Consider the following 6,781-nt stretch of genomic DNA (forward strand, 5'->3'; position numbering starts at 1 on the left):
CTTTTAATATAGCTTTACGGGGTTTGAGTTTATCTTTGGTGTTAGTCATTTTTATTTTTTCTTTAAATGTTGTTCTTTCAAAAAGCGAGGATTTCTGTTAAATAAATAATTCTTATATTTTTTCCGTTCAATTGAAAACGAGGATTTCTGTTAAATAAATAATTGTTATACCTTTTAAAATAGCTTTACGGGGTTTGAGAGGCTCTGTCGTTTTATTCCGTGTGATTTTTTCTTTACATGGTGTTCGTTCAAAAAGCGAGGATTTCTGTTAAATAAATAATTCTTATATTTTTTTCCGTTCAATTGAAAGCGAGGATTTCTGTTAAATAAATAATTGTTATACCTTTTAAAATAGCTTTACAGGGTTTGAGGGTCTCTGTCGTGTTATTCTGTGTGATTTTTTCTTTACATGGGGTTCGTCCAAAAAGCGATGATTTCTGTTAAATAAATAATTCTTATATTTTTCTGTTCAATTGAAAGCGAGGATTTCTGTTAAATAAATAATTGTTATACCTTTTAAAATAGCTTTACGGGTTTTGAGGGACTCTGTCGTGCTATACCTTGTGATTTTTTCTTTAAATGATGTTAGTTCAAAAATCGATGAGTTATGTTAAAAAAATAAATATTATATTTTTTACATTAAAATTAAATAAAGGAATTCTTTTAAAAAAAAAAATTTTATAACTTTTAAAATAGCTTTACGGGGTTTGAGGGGCTCCGTTGTTTTATTCCGTGTGAGTTTTTCTTTACATGGTGGTTGTTCAAAAAGCGAGGATTTCTGTTAAATAAATAATTCTTATATTTTTTCCGTTCAATTGAAAGCGAGGATTTCTGTTAAATAAATAATTGTTATACCTTTTAAAATAGCTTTACGGGGTTTTAGGGGCTCTGTCGTTTTATTCCGTGTGATTTTTTCGGTACATGGTGTTCGTTCAAAAAGCGAGGATTTCTGTTAAATAAATAATTATTATATTTTTTTCCATTCAATTGAAAGCGAGGATTTCTGTTAAATAAATAATTGTTATACCTTTTAAAATAGCTTTACGGGGTTTGTGGGGCTCTGTTGTTTTATTCCGTGTGATTTTTTCATTAAATGGTGGTCTTTAAAAAATCCGGGATTTATGTTAAATAAATAAATATTATATTTTTTCCTTTAAATTGAAAGCGAGGATTTATGTTAAATGAATAATTTTTATACCTTTTAAAATAGCTTTACGGGGTTTGAGGGACTTTGTTGTTTTATTCAATGGGAATTTGGCGTTACATGGTATTCGTTCAAAAAGCGAGGACTTCTGTTAAATAAATAATTCTTATATTTTTTCTGTTCAATTGAAAGCGAGGATTTCTGTTAAATAAATAATTGTTATACCTTTTAAAATAGCTTTACGGGGTTTGAAGGACTCTGTTGTTTTATTCCGTGTGATTTTTTTTCTTTAAATGGTGTTCGTTCAAAAAGCGAGGATTTCTGTGAAATAAATAATTGCTATACCGTTTGAAACAGATTTATGTGGTTTGAGGGACTCTGTTGTTTTATTCCATGTGATTTTTTCTTTACATGGTGTTCGTTCAAAAAGCGAGGATTTCTGTTAAATAAATAATTGTTATAAATAATTGTTATAATTAAATAAATAGTTGTTGGACCTTTTAAAATAGCTTTACGGGGTTTGAAATAGAGACTAAGAATTCAATGACTGTTCTCCGCAATAACTTACAAGGGTTTTATTGTTCCTCCCCAATCTGAATTCAGATGTTTTAAGTGCCCATCCCCCATAGCCATAACTCCATTCAACCTTGAGCGAAGGTATAAAAGTTTGATGAAGTTTTTTTCTACTTAACAACTACATTAATAACTTCCAAGATGATAGGACTGTATGACACAGAATTTATCAGTTTGAAAAAATCATCTTGTGGTGTTTTATTTGAATATGCATTTTTATTATTGTCTATAAAACTCGAAGAAATTGACTGTTATCATTGGCTAGTGAACTATAACATGTTTGAGTATGATAAAAGCTTGTGGAGTACTACATTAAGTCATATAAACAGACTGGGATTCTATGATAGAGTAATTACACCACTTAATAATGCTGGTCAGAAACTGAGAAATGTTCAGGAGGAAGTCAGTGAAATTTGCAGCTTTTTCGGGGTTGAAGCACTCTACGTAAAGGGCAATGTACCTACAGATAAAGTTTTAATTCAAAAGTGTGATCCTAGGATTCCACTTTCCAATCTAGAAGAGTTTAAGTGTCCTAAATTTGAAGGGGGTTATCACCGTCCTGAAGACGAGGTTAGGTTCTTCGCACAGTGGATACATAAGAACATACCTGATCGTGATAAATCCATAAGACATGGTAAAAACTATTCTATATCATGAGACCATCGTTTGTGGATGTTTAAGAGTGAACTCTAAGTACTATCTTTTATGTAAACATTTGTTGTTGTGTTTTTTTTTCTCAAAAAAAAAATCTGTTAATTAGTTTAAGCAATAAATATCTTTAAGCTTCACCCGTCTTTATTATTAATAATAGTTCAATTATTTTAATTAAAATGTGAAGAAATTGTAATTAACAATCGCTTTCTTGAATTCGCTTCCTGGACACAATACAGATATTTAATTCGAGAAATCATGATAAAATCGCAAGTAAGTAATAAACTCTTTATTGTTTTGATATTTAATTCGAGAAATCCCATCAGTTGAATTCAAGAAAGAGTTTGCTACTTACGATACTTTGATTTTGTCACTGCTATCCCACGTATCTCTCAATAGATGTCGATAGAGAATTTATTCATTCTTATACCTAGATTTTCTCTATGTTAACCTATCTATCCAATATATGATGTATGTAAATTCCTTTTCTTACATCTCCGATGTTTTAATAGACATTCTAAACGTTCGATATGCTAGCTTACTCTAAAAACAATGAACACATAACAATGTAAGGTATAATATATTTTTAATGAAATAATGTCATGTAGAATTGAACACCTTTGAACATTTTGAATCTGTTCCATAAAATGCTTCACCATTTACTCTCTTGATAGTATAGCTATTGTCTTCTCTTAGTTCGTAATCAGTAGAATAATCATTATTCCATTTTGACTCATACCCATTTTTTATAGGTGTGTCATCGACAGGCTCAATATGATTTTTGTCTTTGGTATTATTTAATTCATTGAAGTTTTGATCAATGACAGTAATGTTTGCTGGTACTTTGTATTTCATCGATTCATCTTTATATTCCTTAGTTATATTTTCTGCCAATCCCCTTTTTATTTTTCTAGCAATTTCACTGTCTATTATCACACTATTTTTACACAGGTAACAGTTCCGGCACGTAGACAGGATATGGTTTATGATATTAGTAGAAGAGTAGGCCTTTCTGTTCGTCTTTGCTTTCGTTTGAATGCTAATACTCGAAAGCTGACGATATGGTGTAACACTGGGTAATATGTTACCACAAGCACTAGCAAGAAGATGCCCCTCTTCATCAACTATTATTTTTATGTTGGTATTCTCTTTGAGTGCAATCATCTCCGGAGATCTCAATCTCGCATATCCACATCATAAGAGTGGAATTTTTTTGGAAGTCCAAAGAAATTAAATTCCCTACTGCCTTGAAAATGCATACATACGATTCGATAATGCTAGCCCCTGCAATTATTTCATCAATTAAACGCTTCATTGTCCAATATTCAGTGCGACAATAACATTATCATGTGGATACACTTTCTTTAAATACTTCATCTTCACTTTTTTAGAGATATTAGTTATGTATTTATGGTTCCACTGCGTAAAAAATACTGATTTAATACATGCAGTAAACTAGGTAGTGTCGATAACCAGCCATAGAGCAATAGTGGGAAAGCCACATCGTGTCTCAGGGACAAGCATAGAGTACAATTCATTCAAGAAATTATGAAAATATTTGTATGTAAGTAAAAAACTCTTTATTGATTTCACCTCTTGGATATACAGTACAGATACTTCATTCAAGAAATTATGAAAAATCGCAAGTAAGTAACTTTTTTCTCTTTATCACAAACAATTTTCACCTAGCTACACGATGTAGAATTTTAATTCAAGAAATTATGAAAAAATTCTCAGTAAGTAACAATTTCTTTCTTGAAGTCAACTCTTGGATACACAATACGGAAATTTCATTCAAGAAATTATAAAAATATTTGTAAGTAAGTAACAAGCTCTTTATTGATTTCACCTCTTGAATATACAGTACATATACTTCATTCAAGAAACGTGATTAAACACGTTTTGAAACAACATGCTATTTGCATGCCTTTCCTTGGCACCTTTCCAAACGAGCGGGGATCCCCCCACTGGTTCCTACACATCGCAAAAAGTGAGCAGTACGAAAACTCCACGTTTTCAGCCAGACTGGTTTTTTAGACAACACCCATTTTTAGGGACCAATCAGAGACAGCGGAGGTTGCTCAATATACAATAACCATGCAAAGTCGCATAGCTTTATTTCATTTTTTAAGGATAATTTAGACGCGGTTACGTGCGCGCACGTAACCTCGTCTAAATTATCCTTAAAAAATGAAATAAAGCTATGTCGACTTTGCATGGTTATTGTATATTGAGCAACCTCCGCTGTCTCTGATTGGTCCCTAAAAATGGGTGTTGTCTAAAAAACCAGTCTAACTGAAAACATGGAGTTTTCGTACTGCTCACTTTTGCAATGTGTAGGAACCAGTGGAGATCCCACTCGTTGGAAGGTGCCAAGGAAAGGCATGCAAATAGCATGTAGTTTCAAAACGTGTTTAATCACGTTTCTTGAATGAAATATCTGTACTGTATATTCAAGAGGTGAAATCAATAAAGAACTTGTTACTTACTTACAAATATTTTCATAATTTCTTGAATGAAATTTCCGTATTGTGTATCCAAAGTTGACTTCTAGAAAGAAATTGTTACTTACTGAGAATTTTTTCATAATTTCTTGAATTAAATTTCTATATCGTGTAGCTAGGTGAAAATTGTTTGTGATAAAAGATAAAAAGTTACTTACTTGTGATTTTTTCATAATTTCTTGAATGAAGTATCTGTACTGTATATCTAAGAGGTGAAATGAATAAAGAGTTTTTTACTTACTTAAAAGTATTTTCATTATTTCTTGAATGAATTGTGCTCTATGTTTGTCCCTGAGACACGATGTGGCTTTCCCACTATTACTCTATGGCCGGTTATCGAAATTACCACGTTTATTGCATGTATTAAATCAGTATTTTTTACACAGTGGAACGATAGACACATAACAAATATCTATAAAGAAGTGAAGATTAAACATTTTAAGAAAGTGTGTTCACATGATAATGTTATTGTAGCATTGAATGCTGACAAGGAGAAGTATTTAAACTATGAAATAAGTACAAGTGGTAGTACTATCGGAAACGTATGCGTGCGTTGATCATGACAGTAAGAATTGAATTTCTTTGGAGTACCAAAAAATTCAACTCTTATGATGAGTGGATATGCGAGATTGAGATCTCCGGAGATGATTACACTCAAAGAGAATGCCAACATAAAAATAATAGTTGATAAGAGGGGCATCTTCTTGCTAGTGCTTGTGATAACATGTTACCCAGTGTTAAACCATATCGTCAGCTTTCGGGTATTAGCATTCAAACGAAAGCAAAGACAAAAAGAAAGGCCTACTCTTCTACTAATATCATAAACCATATCCTGTCTACGTGCCGGAACTCTTACCTGTCTAAAAATAGTGTGATAATAGACAGTGAAATTGCTAGAAAAATAAACAGGGCATTGGCAGAAAATATCACTAAAGAATATAAAGATGAATCGATGAAAAACAAAGTACCAGCAAACGTTACTGCCATTGATCAAACAGTCAATGAATCAAATAATACCAAAGACGAAAAGCATACTGACCCTGTCGATGACACACCTATAAAAATTGTGTATGAATCAAAATGGAATAATGATTATTCTACTGATTACGAACTAAGAGAAGAAAATGGATATACTATCAAGAGAGTACATGGTGAAGCATTTTATGGAACAGATTCAAAATGTTCAAAGTTGTTCAATTATGTATGACATTATTTCATCGAAAATATATTATACCTTAAATTGTCACTTATTCATCATTTTTAGAGTAAGCTAGCATATTGAACGTTTAGAATGTCTATTAAAACATCGGAGATGTAAGAAAAAGAATTTACATACATCATATATTGGATAGATAGGTTAACATAGAGAAAATCTAGGTATAAGAATGAATAAATTCTCTATCGACATCTATTGACAGATACTTGGGATAGCATTGACAAAATCAAAGTATCATAAGTAGCAAACTCTTTCTTGAAGTCAACTCATGGGATTTCTCAGATTAAATATCAAAACAATAAAGAGTTTATTACTTACTTGCGATTTTATCATGATTTCTCGAATTAAATATCTGTATTGTGTCCAGGAAGCGAATTCAAGAAAGCGATTGTTACTTACTTACAACTTCTTCATAATTTAATGAAATGAATAGAACTATTCTAAAGAATAAAGACGGGTTAAGCTTAAAGATATTTATTGCTTAAAAATATTAACGGATTTTTTAAGAAAAAACACATATTTACACAAAAATAGTACTTAGAGTTCACTCTTAAACATTCAGAAATGACGGTCCCATGATATAGAATAGTTTTTACCATGTCTTATGAATTTATCACGATCTGGTATGTCCTTAGGTATCCACTGCGCGAAGAACCTAACCTCGTCGTGATAAGCCCCTTCAAATTTAGGACA

This window comes from Artemia sp. Qi Xiang Cuo, chromosome 5 (genome assembly GCF_049724085.1).
Source record: "Artemia sp. Qi Xiang Cuo chromosome 5, ASM4972408v1, whole genome shotgun sequence".
Lineage (NCBI taxonomy): Eukaryota > Metazoa > Arthropoda > Branchiopoda > Anostraca > Artemiidae > Artemia > Artemia sp. Qi Xiang Cuo.